Source organism: Thalassophryne amazonica, chromosome 2, assembly GCF_902500255.1.
Source record: "Thalassophryne amazonica chromosome 2, fThaAma1.1, whole genome shotgun sequence".
NCBI lineage: Eukaryota > Metazoa > Chordata > Actinopteri > Batrachoidiformes > Batrachoididae > Thalassophryne > Thalassophryne amazonica.
Genome location: NC_047104.1, coordinates 43,402,566 through 43,418,053, shown reverse-complemented (window position 1 = coordinate 43,418,053; position 15,488 = coordinate 43,402,566).

Genomic DNA, 15,488 nt, shown 5'->3' with positions numbered 1-15,488 from the left:
ACAATGCAGTACATTACATATGTATGAGGGCACTTCAAGAAGTTCTTGAAATCACCAAGAAAACATCACAGGAAAAGGATTGATCCTGCATGATTTTTCATCATACAGTTGTGATATGATTCATTGCAATACAGTACAATTTGAAACAATGCTTTGTTTCATGTAAGCTTTCATTATCCAAGGCAAATTAGAATAGCCCAAAAGTTGCACTGCTTACCTTCAAATACCTTTTTTTTCATAAAAAACGGGAACCTTGTTCAGGTGTTTGCTCCTCTGTGTAGTGCACTGATGCTGGCTCTGCTCACCTTTTGTTCACTACTGGGGGCAGCACCACATTCAGCGTAGAACATGCAGCATGGAATAATAATAATAGGATAGTATACCTTTCCCATTCTGAACCAGTATGACAGCGTTAAGGGCCCCTTCATACACAGTGCGAAGTTTGGATGAAGTGCGCACTTAGTGTGCATGATGCAGGAATCATGTGCAAACAGTGTGAAATTGTCCCTGCCCCAAACGCCTCATACACCTGTTGCTACAACAATTTGTGCACACCAGCGGCTGAATGACAAAGTGTGCACTGTACAAACCTTTCACTCCCTCTCGCGGCAGGTGTCAGCCAAATTACAGGTAACATGCACGAACATCTAACACCGCTCGCATGGCACTTGGAAAATGCGTGACCAGTTGCACTGTTGGCATGACAAGAGACTGCAGACAACCACTGTCGTACTCGCTCTGAAATTCATCTAAGTTCCCCATGACTGTTGAGTTGCCAAGATGTAATGTGCTGTTGGCTCCCCCCACAACGTGTGTGTGTGTGTGTGTCGCGCGCACCCCCGCTCCCCCCAACATGTGCATGTGTGTGGTTCGCGCACCCCCCGCAGCTGAGGCACATCTCATCTGATCAGAAAGTGACACTTTGGTCTGTGCTCTGAATGGACTGGGGCGTGGCAGTTGTTGACATGGCTGGTCCTGGACATCAGAGCTGCAGAACACATACCATGTTTTGACGGACATGTGCGTCTATGCACTTGCTGTACTCCGATGGGCTGGAGGTCACACACACTGACAGGATCAGCTGGACAGGACAGTCAGTTTATGTGGACAAACAGCCGGCGATCTGAACATCACATCAGTCTGACAGGACAGTGAGCTGCATGCCACAGGACCATATGACAGGTCAACAGTACGACACATATGCCACTTTCAGTCACATAGCAGAAATACACCATAGCAAATGCTGGTTGGTCAGTTATCACAGCGCTTTTATCTTTTTTTAGAAAATACTTTTGTCTGCTTGTTGATTAGAACCATTTCACGCTCCTGTTATGAGACAGTGATTGTGGTGTAGTGGCAGGGTTGCCGTCTGGTAATCAGGTGGCATGGGTTCAACTCTTGTGAGTGTTTTTTTTTTATTTTTTTTTTATCAGGGTTGTTTAACTGTGGGGTTCTGTATTGTGTCTTCCTTTATGTATTATTTATATCAACCGAGTGATATTCATTAACTATACAGCTGGTTTTTATTTCATTTTCCTCCAAATCAGCAGCGCGATGTGGTGCAGCTCGTCCCATGGAAAACAATGCGAGTAGCTGCAGCAGTGTGAGCTGCAGTTCCTGCTTGACAGACAGCAGACACACAAACCGTCGTACCGGCGTCATGCACAACTGCCTGTCAGCGCAATGTTTCATGGTGCGCAAATTCAAAGTGTTTTGCGCTGTTTTGCCATATTTGTCCAAACGTCGTCCAAACTTCACACTATGTGTTAAGGGGCCTTAAGAAATGGTGGACCAAACATAACATTCAAACAGGTACATTTATGCAATATTCCGCCTACCACTGTGAAACATTGATTTTATTTTTAACATTACAAAGTTAAATGTTCCTGCAACCAGTCTCATGAAAGCCTTGTGCTGAACCTTTGTACTTTTGTGAGAGTTTGAAGATGCGGAACTTACAGTAAAACTAATTTAACCAATTTATAATATTAAAATCAAGCCATCTATTCAGGATTCATGTATTAATGTACGTAATGGTACAATTAAAATCAAATTGAATTTTGATTTGTATCAATTAATTGTTTCACAGCTGTTGTCTACCATAAGCCTTCGTCCTCCCAATGAGTTGGGATGTTGGACAATGCAAAGCAGAAGTCAGAACAACTAGTACACTGTAACACCATCTTAAACAACAAACTAACAGACAACATGCTAACGCGTTTGTCACAATATAGTCTCATACTTCACTAATATTCCACAATTATTAAATTATCAGCTAACACATATACGAGTTCTGTTAGAAAAGTATCTGACCTTTTTATTTTTTTCAAAAACCATATGGTTTTGAATCATGTGTGATTGCATCAGCCAAGCTTGAACCTTCGTGCGCATGCGTGAGTTTTTTCACGCCTGTCGGTTGCGTCATTCGCCTGTGAGCAGGCTTTGTGTGAGCAGTGGTCCACCCCTCTCATCGTTTTTTTATTGCGAATAAATGTCTGAACGATTTGGAGCTTTGTTGCATCAATTTTTTTCCAGAAACTGTGAGAGACCTCCAGGTGGACACCTGTCGGAAAATTAATATGGCTTTCAGGGACGATTTTATGGGGATTACACAGATTAAGGAGTGATCCAGATGGTTTAAAGACCGCCCACAACTACTGAGAGCATGCCGCGCTCCGAGCGCCGATCGACAGGCTCAAACCCTGCTGAAACAACCAGATCATTTCCAACGTGAAGGCTTTGTTGATCCGGGACGTCGTCTGACTTTCACAAAAAGGCAGAAGGCGTGGACATCAGCACTTTTTCGGCACATTCCACTGTTCCAGGAGTTTTTTTCATGGAAAGAAAAGCGGAGGGACGTGCCACGGAGCCGTTCATAACGCGGCATAAAACCACCTCCATGTTGGTCTCACAGGACGGCTTTCAGATGGATTTCAGACGGCTGTCAGTTGCTTTTCAGTCGTGTGATTACCCGAGAAATTGAGCATGAGCTGGACATGCCCCAACATGTCCTGTGAGGCTTCATCATGGTGTTGCTTTGTGCCATGCGGCTCCACCGCGACGCGCGGAACTCCGCTCCTCTTTCCATGACAAAAAACTCCTGTAACAGTGGAATGTGCCGTTCATTTCTAAACTGGACGCTGTCTTGATCCGGTATGTCGTCTGACTAGCACAGGAATTGTGAAAAGACGTGGACATCAGCACTTTTTCGGCACATTGAGACAGACGTGCAGAGGAGTTCCACGCGTCACGGTGGAGCCGCATGGCGCAAAGCAACGCCGTGATGAAGCCTCACAGGACATGTTGGGGCATGTCCAGCTCATGCTCAATTTCTCAGATAATCACACGACTGAAAAGCAACCGACAGCCGTTTGAAATCCACCTGAAAGCCGTCCTGTGAGACCAACATGGAGGTGGTTTTGTGCCGCGTAATGAACGGCTCCGTGGCGTGTCCCTCCGCTTTTCTTTCCATGAAAAAACTCCTGTAACAGTGGAATGTGCCGAAAAAGTGCTGATGTCCATGCCTTCTGCCTTTTTGTGAAAGTCAGATGACGTCCCGGATCAACAAAGCCTTCAGGTTGGAAATGATCTGGTTGTTTCAGCGGGGTTTGAGCCTGTCGATCGGCGCTCAGAGCACGGCGATCTCTCAGCAGTTGTGAGCGGTCTTTAAACCATCTGGATCACACCTTAATCTGTGTAATCCCCATAAAATCGTCCCTGAAAGCCATATTCATTTTCCGAACGGTGTCCACCTGAAGGTCTCTCACAGTTTCTGGAAAAAAAATTGATGCAGCAAAGCTCCAAATCGTTTTAGACATTTATTTGCAATAAACAAAATGACGAGAGGAGTGGACCACTGCTCACACAAAGCCTGCTCACAGGCGAATGACGCAACCGACAGGCATGAAAAAACTCACGCATGTGCACGAAGGTTCAAGCTTGGCTGATGCAATCACACGTGATTCAAATCCATATGGTTTTTGAAAAAAAAAAGGTTGGATACTTTTCTAACAGACCTCGTAAATCTCCACATTGACATACATTTATCTGGGTCCTAATGGCCTTTGATATTGGGAGGTTCCTGGGAAGAGCTTACAGAGTCACGAGGTTGCTGGACAGAGGTGTTTGGCAATTCTGATATCTTTGCAAGCATACAAAGATCCAAGTCTTTAGGGTCCTGGTGCTGCCTGTCTTGCCTTTTCTTTGCCTGGGTGTTTGCCATCCAGGACCCCTGGTTATTCAGTGGTATGGTGGATGTGGCAAAGGGCATGCTCCCAGACTTGACATATGAGGGAAGACAAGCCCACTTACCTCAATAATTTTACACTTTTTACTCTTTTAATTCATTTTATTAGGAAATGGAGCAGGCCGCGACCTCTGAGTCTTTTAGTGAAGCTTAGGGCTAGTGGCCAGCAATCACCTTAGTATTTTCTGTTTTTCTTGTTGTTTAATGCTGGCAAATTATACAGTATTTCTTGTCTTTCTGATACCTCTCTCTCTGTTTTAGGTGTGGCTCCATCCAGAGATGGGTGTGGTATTTGTGCTGGTGACCCTCCTGTCCTGTGCACCAACTGCATTTCCTATATCCTATATATTTGCAGGTTGGAGCCTTGTCATGGACCATTTTCTTCAACTTCCACCAAAGATTTTCAATTGGATTAAGATCCGGACTATTTGCAGGCCATGACATTGACCCTATGTGTCTGTTTGCAAGGAATGTTTTCACAGTTTTTGCTCTATGGCAAGATGCATTATCATCTTGAAAAATGATTTCATCATCCCAAAACATCCTTTCAATTGATGGGATAAGAAAAGTGTCCAAAATATCAACGTAAACTTGTGCATTTATTGATGATGTAATGACAGCCATCTCCCCAGTGCCTTTACCTGACATGCAGCCCCATATCATCAATGACTGTGGAAATTTACATGTTCTCTTCAGGCAGTCATCTTGATCAATCTCATTGGAACGGCACCAAACAAAAGTTCCAGCATCATCACCTTGCCCAATGCAGATTCGAGATTCATCACTGAATATGACTTTCATCCAGTCATCCACAGTCCACGATTGCTTTTCCTTAGCCCATTGTAACCTTGTTTTTTTCTGTTTAGGTGTTAATGATGGCTTTCGTTTAGCTTTTCTGTATGTAAATCCCATTTCCTTTAGGCGTTTTCTTACAGTTCTGTCACAGACGACTCCAGCTTCCTCCCACATATTGCTTTAAGTTTTCTGTCTTGACGCTTTGATGTCTTCCTTGGTCTACCAGTATGTTTGCCTTTAACAACCTTCCCATATTGCTTGTATTTGGTCCAGAGTTTAGACACAGCTGACTGTGAACAACCAACATCTTTTGCAACATTGCGTGATGATTTACCCTCTTTTAAGAGTTTGATAATCCTCTCCTTTGTTTCAATTGACATCTCTCGTGTTGGAGCCATGATTCATGTCAGTCCACTTGGTGCAACAGCTCTGCAAGGTGTGATCTCTCCTTTTTAGATGCAGACTAACGAGCAGATCTGATTTGATGCAGGTGTTAGTTGTGGGGATGAAAATTTACAGGGTGATTCCATAATTTATTCCTCAGAATTGAGTGAGTCCATATTTTTTTCCCCTCTGCTTGGTCTAAAAAAGTAACCATTACTGACTGCCACAATTTTTTTTTATTGATTTCTTATAGTGTTTCTTAAAGCCAGAAAGTTGCCACTTGAAATGACTTTAGTTTTGTGTCATGTCTGTGATCTGCTTTTTTTCTACAGAATTAAACAACTGAATGAACATCCTCCGAGGCCAGTGATTCCATAATTATTGCCAGGGGTTGTACTCATTTTGTGAATTGTTCTGTAATTTATGTCCGTAGCATGGCCCAAGCAGAGGGTTACCCCTTTGAGTCTGGTCTGCTTGAGGTTTCTTCATCAGAGGGAGTTTTCCTTACCACTGCTGTTATGGGGGTTAGTAAGGTTAGACCTTACTTGTGTGAAGCACATTGAGGTAACTCTGTTGTGATTTGGTGCTATATAAATGAAAATAAATTGAAATTGAAAATACGTAATACCCCCAACAGTTAAGGCCCCGTGTCATTGTATAACATCCATTCCGCTCATATTTTATTTTATTCAATAGAAAATAAATTTAGACAAACAGTTTCAGTTAGTTGCAGTGGCATATGTACTGTTTTAAAGCTCTCGTGTATATCAGACAGCAGCTTTGTCTTCTTTTCCCACAAAAACAATGCGTCTTTAATAACACAGCAATACAGCTGAAAAAAACAATGAAACCAAAAGTATTGTGTTGCTTTTACAATTCCTGATATGAATCATAATGTCTGTGCCCCTTCTATATTTAAATTCATACATTTGAAGCTTTCTCTGCATGCCCCTCTGCACCATCTTTTTGACAGGCACCTGAAAAAGCCATATCTGTAAGCGGGCATCCATGGGAATAAGCTTTGAAGTGATTACATTTGATAGCAATCTTCAATGGGACCTTGAATGACAGCTATGAATCTGTTTGGAGACAAATGCAAAACAAAATGCTGCCACTCAACTGCAGCCTTCACTTTTCCCCTGCCTATAAGTATTGGCACAGAAATTTCACCTGGAAAACGACATAACAGAAAGACATCTCAAAATGCTGGAATGTCATTGAGTGGCCATAGACAAAGTGTAACTTGTTTTTTAAAACAACACTTTTCCTGTCAAATGGTCACACATGAACACATGTTTTCTGAGAATTCTATGTTTCAAGAGTGTTTTGCTCATGCAGAAGTGATCGTGAAATTATGAAATGTCACTACTCTGCTGCTTTATGTCGACACGAACATTACACATGCATTCACAGCTGAGACGCTCTTATTCATGTCAGGCGGTGTTATGCTTTGATGCCTCTTCTGCTCTGAAACAGGGGGGTGTGCAGGGACACAATTGCTTTAGTGTGCCATCCCTTCGTTCCATCCTTCATGAAAAAAGCATCACAGTTGACATGTCTTTGATACCGTTCATTCATTTTATCTCCGGACGATGCATTTCCAAGGGGGCCGTGATGCCGGCTTGCCAAACGTGTCTCAAATAAATGATATAGCAGCCAAAATTGGAGCTCCTCAGAGAGCGTCCTCGCCAAAGGCTGTAAATCACTGGGTCTCAGCCAGAATACCAGCAGCCTCTGTGCAGGAACACACAGTAGGGAGACCAGCGGCCTCAGTTGACTTGGCAGCTCAAAGGGCCTGACTGTGAGCCAGCAGGCTCCTCTGGGATTGAGCAGCACCTCTTGGGCCACTTAGTGAGGGAAGAGAGAAACCAAGCTGTGGGTGAATAACAATGAGCACTGCAAGATGCAGACAAAGGAGAGGGAGGTAAAATTCTACCAAATACTCACTTCAAACCAGGGTTAGAGGTAGGGGTAATGGCCCCCTGACACTTTCACGACTTTGAGCCGCGCACTTGCACACACTCTGCCATGCACGAGCGTAGACTCATCTCAAACCCTTTTAAAATGTGCTCAGCTTCATGCAAGTACGCAAAGAAAATTTTGAAATGTTCAAAATGTCTATCACGCATTAATTATGTGAACTTCACGTGAACGTTATGCAGACAAGTCAAAAACACGTGTGATTGTGTCAGCGCACCGCATCAGAGCGCAGTTCATCTGAACGATTATAACGAGATGTTCAATCTATCATAAACGTACTTTTACAGCTACTCATAAGAAGGAATGAACATGCCACTGTTTTACCAAGCTATTACAATGTAACCATGACAAATAATTACCTTTTTAGACAGTTCCAAATGCGTTCTCCACCTCATTAAGCGTGTGCATGCAAGAGAAAAGCAGCAGCTGGAGCGTTTCTCTGTGATTCCGGAAGCAATTAGAGCCGTTTTCAACAGCCAACTTGGCCAGAAAATGATTAATCCGCTGCAAAATAATTATTTCGTATATGCAGTGTCCAGCACACAATGCGTGGTAAACAGTGGAAAAAAAGCACGGCATCCAGCTGGGAACACAGCGGGTGGGATCGTCACGATGATGTGCATGCAAGTGCCCGGATCAAAGTAGTGCAAGTGTCAAGCACCTTAGGAATGTGGCTTGTGAAGGTAGTCTCATCAAAACACCACAATGAAAGAAGAAACACCCAATGCCAGAGCCTTGCATGATTAACATAGATTCATTAATTATGTAATTTTGATTTGGTGATACCAAAGTATATAGTCCTATGTGGCAGTGATATTGGATTAATTCTGTTGAAAAGTAGACCACAATATTATTGACTAACTCATAACCCTTCTATCATGTTGAACCCATATTGGCTCGAAACTGTTTGAGTTTGACCTTTACATGTTATCAAATGCCAATTGGTCATGTGACAAATAGAAATGGTGTATCTTTAACCAGTTCCTCAAAACAGCCATTCTGAATTGGGTGGATGGATAGCCATTGTAGATTAGGTTTACCTTTCATTGTCATTTAACCACTACATAGTTGATGCATACTTAACTTCAAGTTCAAGTTTAATAGTAACCATATTATCTTTAACCAAGGCCTTTATGAATGCATTATGTATGAAATCACTTTGCCCTTGAATGACCATTAAACACGAAATGCAGAGAGGTAATAATTAAATAAATGTCTATTTTTTTAAAGAACAACTATCAAGGTATGAGTCAGTCTATGTACATTTATAGCTCAACTTGTCTTTGACAGACTTGGTGCAGTGTCCTTGAAATCATTCTTTGTATATGAGCACACTTGCTAAACACAATATGCCAATGTTTCATCAGAGAAAACAAAGAGCAGAGATAAACCCATTCATGTTCATCTGTGGTAGCTGACATCAACAAGCTTCCATATCTCCCAGCTCTCAACATCAATTAATGAGTGTAGTGCTTAAAAGTAATCTTTATCACTTAAATGAATCTAAAGCCCCTCAGCATAACGTGGGAAGCCCCATATCAACTCACCAGCTGCTGCTTTTAGAGTCCCTGATCACTGGAGTCAGGCTCTGGTGGCTAGTTGGGATATTGATGTGATGCCGTCTGCCAGTTTGCCTCTTGCCGCTGGCTGTTCGCCAGACTTCAGCAGAGACATTAGCGGAGAGAGTCATAACCCAACGGCAGCTCTGCTATTATCTGGCTGGACAACAAGGTAAGGCGTGTAGCCTTTAAAAAAATTTAAACACCCACTGTGTCTGAGTACACCCAGCTTCCATCACGGTGACATACTACATCACATACACCTGTTTAGACAATGGGAACCTGTAGCCATGTTCATCATTTCTGTGTGCTAAAATGATTCGCCTACTCCTTTCAAGTTCTTTTGCTGATTCATATCAAACATTGTATGTCAATGAATGTTGACCTCAAAATTGCTCTGGGATCCACGGATTTTTTTTAAATTTTTCCATACATTCAGTAATTCCCTTTTGAAGGTACATCTTTTTTTGGGGGGGGGGGGGGGGGGGGGTTGCCCATGTGTTGTACAGTATATCAAAATGTTCACAACAATCTCAGAATCTTTAAAGTAGAATAAAAATAGTCTTTAAGTCATTGTACGGGGGTGCAATGAAACTGGAGTGCTCCCACAGAACTAATGTACACCACAAAAAAGAAAATATCACAAATAATATGGTTAAAATATGAAATATGCACTGATATATACACAGGTGCTGGTCATATAATTAGAATATCATGAAAAAGTTTATTTATTTCAGTAATTCTATTCAAAAAGTGAAACTTGTATATTATATTCATTCATTACACACAAACTGATATATTTCAAATGTTTATTTCTTTTAATTTTGGTGATTATAACTGACAACGAATGAAAATCCCAATTTTAGTTTCTCAGAAAATTAGAATATTGTGAAAAGGTTCAATATTGAAGACACCTGGTGGGACACACTAATCAGCTAATTAACTCAAAACACCTGCAAAGGCCTTTAACTGGTCTCTCAGTCTAGTTCTATAGGCTATAAAATCATGGGGAAGACTGCTGACTTGATGTCTTGCCTGGGCTAAAGACAAAAAGGACTGGACTGCTGCTGAGTGGTCCAAAGTTATGTTCTATGATAAAGGTATATTTACATTACCTTTGGAAATCAAGGTCCCAGAGTCTGGAGGAAGAGAGGAGAGGCACAGAATCCATGATGCTTGAGGTCCTGTGTAAAGTTTCCAAAGTCAGTGATGGTTTGGGGTGCCATGTCATCTGCTGGTGTTGGCCCACTGTGTTTTCTGAGGTCCAAGGTCAATGCAGCTGTCAACCAGGAAGTTGTAGAGCACTTCATGCTTCCTGCTGCTGACCAACTTTATGGAGATGCAGATTTCATTTTCCAACAGGATTTGGCACCTGCACACAGTGCCAAAGCTACCAGTACCTGGTTTAAAGACCATGGTATCCATGTTCTTAATTGGCCAGCATGGGCCAATGGGCATGGGCATGGGCAAGCTCACACTCAAACAGGAAGTGCCAAATTTTCAGTCACAGTGAAACAGGAAATGTCAAATGTTGAACACTTCCTGGCATGGGTGGAGCTAAAGCAGAGGCCAGGTTTTCGCTGGACTCCCCTGAAATGTGACTGGGCACAGCTAATTGACATGTCACTGCACCGCACATCTGGTTGAAAGAGCTGCATTTTGAAATTAGTGAGTCACATTGACTGCTAGGTTCCTCCTGTCCAGTAGTTGGTGCTGTGTGCCACAAAAAGTTCTAATCCACCTTAGTAGAAGAAAAATGTTTACCTCAGATTTGAACTATGGACTTCTAATGACACCAAACTTATATTGGTGCATAAACGACCATATGTTATGCCAGAAATGAGGTCCAGGTTGTTAAAAGCAGCATTTCTCCTTTAGTTCGGGTCATATACACATGTTTAAGCTAACAGACAGCAGCTGGTTCATCCTCTGTTGGCTTATTAGTGCAGCCGATAACTGAAACAATCCTTCAAATGGTGATACAAGCATGAAATTCAGCACAAATACAGCTTAGACACTACTTAAAAAAAAAAAAAACAACTGGCAACTTGAATTTTCAATAGGCGGCCAGGTAGGGGTCATTTAAAGAATTACACAGGGGTCAAAATTTAAAAATGCTCCAATCAAATTGAAAACTACATCACATTACTTGTCTGATTATAAAGATTCCAAAAAGGTATAGTTTGGACTATCTATGACTGAATGTTATGGAGTTTTGGGGTAAAAACATGGCAGGAATGGTGACAAACGGTCAATTTCAGTTTGTACAGGGGTCAAAAGGAAAAGAGTTGCTCTAATTTTGGTAAAAAGTGATGCAAATTATTGGTTGAGTTAATAGGATTAATGAATGGAATAGTTTTGACAGTGCTGAATGCTTGGTCTCCAAAGTCAAGGTCAAACAAGGTCAAAGTCCATTGGATTCTATGACATGTGACATATGTTCCCCGTAACATGAACTAAGCATGACAGATGATGCAAACTATTACTTTTTAAAACCCGATTAACCCAACCAATAATTTGCATCTTTTTTTTTTTAACAAAATTAGAGCAACTTTAACTTTTGACCCCTGTACAAACTGAAACTGACCTTTGTCACCGTTCTTGCTGCTTTTACCTCATAACTCCATAACATTCAGTCACAGATTGTCCAAACTATACCTTTTTGGAATCTTTCTGATTAGGCAAATAATGTGGTGTAGTTTTCTATATGATTGGAGCATCTTTTAATTTTGACCCCTGTGTAATTCTTCAATTGACCCCTACCTGGCTGCCTATTGAAAATTCAAGTGGCCAATCAGTTTTTTTTAAAAGCGTTCATGTCTATGGATTATTTGTGCCAAATGTGATGCTTGTATCACCATTTGCAGGATTCCACTCTAAATATTCTCTTATCTGCTGCACTATATATGAGATGCAAGATGCTGCTTCTCAGTGTTTCTCAATTGCCCTCAAAAGTATTGGAACACTTGGTATTTCACACATTTTATTTTGTTCATTCCATTTCATATACATTTTTTTTCTTAAATTATCTTCCTTAACTCAAACTGAAAGCAAATCTTTACAACGTGATATAAATTAATTAAAAATATAACATCCAGTTTCCTGATGAAGTGGTGTAGAGGAGGATTTTCTTAAAAAGACCCGAAAGTTCAGCTACAATTTGACAGAAAGTACATTTGAGATGAAAGCCTAGATTTGATGTTTTGGTGAAAGAAACTTTTGTATTTCTTCAGAATTGATGTAAATAAAGTCCAAGACATATTCAGTGACTTTGAAATGTTCATGTTTCCATCCCCTGACTTGTCTGGCAATAAAACTGATTATTATTTACAGGTTTTATCAAGTTTTAGAGATTTGCTTTCAGTTTGAGATTGAGGAAGAAAAAAATAAGTTTAAAAAAAGAAATTTTTAGAAATTTTTATTCTTTATTTTTTTGTATTTCTTGTATTCAAAATGGCATAAACAAATTAAAATGTGTGAAATTCCAACTGTTCCAATACTTTTGGAGGCCACAGTATCCTAACCTTATGATGAGTGCAAAATGAGTGTGGTATTATTACTGTTTTGTTTAAGAATGTTTAATTTTCACTGTTGCTGCACTTTGTGTCAAATCATAGTCATATCTTATATCATATTGATATGACAATATTGAGATACTATAATTTGGCCATATTGTACAGCCCTACTGTCAACTAGCTGAAAACTTTGAATATTAATTTACATCTACATTTAAAAAATGCTTAAAGTGGCAGGGGGTTACGAGGGCTGTAATTAGGGAGTCAGCTGAAAGGCAAAAAAGAAAAATGCTTAAAAAGGTGGGGGGTATGGGGGGCGGAGCTCCCACCCAGAAGCTGAAAGGTTTTAGTCATGCTCATGCTCCCAAGAACCATTTTACTGAAAAAAGTCTGAAGGAACTAAAAGACATTGTTCGATGGCGAGGAGCTTCCAGGCGTGTGAGAGGCAAATAAAGAAAAATGCTTAAAAAGGTGGGGAGTCTGGGGGGCAGAGGTCCCCCAGAAGATGAAAGGTTTTAGCCATGCTAATGCTGCCCTGAAGCATTTACTCAAAAAAAAAAAAAAGTCTGAAGTACCTAAATGACATGGTGAGATGCTGAAGGGCTTCGCTGGTTCATGTCCGTGACACATACATGTTATTCTAATTTTCTGACATACTGAATTTGGGATTTTCATTAGTTGTCAGTTATAACCATAAAAATTAAAAGAAATAAACATTTGAAATATATCAGTCTGTGTGTAATGAATGAATATAATATACAAGTTTCACTTTTTGAATGGAATTACTGAAATAAATCAACTTCTTCATGATGTTCTAATTATATATAGATATATATAATTAGAAAACCAAGTGCCAAAAAACAATACCAAATTGTGCATAGCAAGTATGACCAATGTTCTATGAAAATTATATGAAAAAGAAACTGAAAAAATTGAAAAAGAAAAACCTGACAACACCACAAAAAAAACCCAACTTTGATTCAAGTCCATGAGCTAAATACAGTAGTGTTCAGAATAACAGTAGTACTATCTGACTAAAAAGACTAATCCAGGTTTTGAGTATATTTCTTATTGTTACATGGGAAACAAGGTACCAGTAGATTCAGTAGATTCTCACAAATCCATCAAGACCAAGCATTTATGCTATGCACACTCTTAAGGCTATGAAATTGGGCTATTAGTAAAAAAAAAAAGGAGAAAAGGGGGTGTTCACAATAATAGTAGTGTGGCATTCAGTCAGTGAGTTTGTCAATTTTGTGGAACAAACAGGTGTGAATCAGGTGTCCCCTATGTAACGATGAAGCCAGCACCTGTTGAACATGCTTTTCTCTTTGAAAGCCTGAGGAAAATGGGACGTTCAAGACATTGTTCAGTAGAACAGCGTAGTTTGAATAAAAAGTTGATTGGAGAGGGGAAAACCTATACGCAGGTGCAAAAAATTATAGACTGTTCATCTACAATGATCTCCAATGCTTTAAAATGGACAAAAAACCAGAGACGCGTGGAAGAAATTGGAAAACAACCATCAAAATGGATAGAAGAATAACCAGAATGACAAGACAGAATGAATGGAGTTACGTCTAAGTGCTGTGACAGTTAGAAGATGCCTGTGTGAAGCTAATTTATTTGCAACAATCCCCCGCAAAGTCCCTCTGTTAAATAAAAGACATGTGCAGAAGAGGTTACAATTTTCCAAAGAACACATCAACTGGCCTAAAGACAAATGGAGGAATATTTTGTGGACTGATGAGAGTAAAATTCCAAGGGCCACAGACAGTTTGTGAGACGACCCCCAAACTGAATTCAAGCCACAGTTCACAGTGAAGACAGTGAAGCATGGTGGTGCAAGCATCATGATATGGGCATGTTTCTCCTACTATGGTGTTGGGCCTATATATCGCATACCAGGTATCATGGATCAGTTTGGATATGTCAAAATACTTGAAGAGGTCATGTTGCCTTATGCTGAAGAGGACATGCCCTTGAAATGGGTGTTTCAACAAGACAATGACCCCAAGCACACTAGTAGATGAGCAAAATCTTGGCTCCAAACCAACAAAATTAATGCCTCACAGATGTGAAGAAATCATGAAAAACTGTGGTTATACAACTAAATACTAGTTTAGTGTTTCACAGGATTGCTAAAAAAGCAGTTTGAACATAATAGTTTTGAGTTTGTAGCGTCAACAGCAGATGCTACTATTATTGTGAACACCCCATTTTCTACTTTGTTTTACTAATAGCCCAATTTCATAGCCTTAAGAGTGTGCATATCATGAATGCTTGGTCTTGTTGGATTTGTGAGAATCTACTGAATCTACTGGTACCTTGTTTCCCATGTAACAATAAGAAATATACTCAAAACCTGGATTAATCTTTTTAGTCACATAGAACTACTATTATTCTGAACACTACTGTACATACTTCTGACATCTGATCACATCAACTTTAGCTTATGAAAAGTCACTTCTAACAGGACTTTAACCTTGAAAATTTCCTCCAAGGTAAAGTTTTTGTGGAAATGGAAACTCGTGCTGCCAGAGGTTTGCACTCTATGAGCGTGGTGCTCTAGTTATTGTTTATTATTATTGTGTTTTTTTTTTTGTCTTGTTGGATCATTGAGATTTTATTTTCATCATGAACAGAATGCTGAAGGGATGACTGATGATGAGAAACACACCCAGAGCAGACAGACAGAGAGAGACTTCTTTTAAAATCCTATGTTTATTCTCTTTCCAATGGGAATTAACATATTTATAGACGTTGTCTTCCAAAACAAATGTGTCTTATGTGGACAACAGTTTTCATCAGTCTGTGATAATGAATCTGGTTGAAATGATGCAGGTAAGATTAAGACTTCATATTTTCTCACTGTGTGAATGGTTTTAATATTTGAAACAGTATAAGATGGAACTGTGTGAATGGTCACGTGAGCACTTCACTGAAAATAACTATAAGGTCTGAAGATGTTATCCTGCACCTCTGTATCTTGAATAAAGATGTATTTTG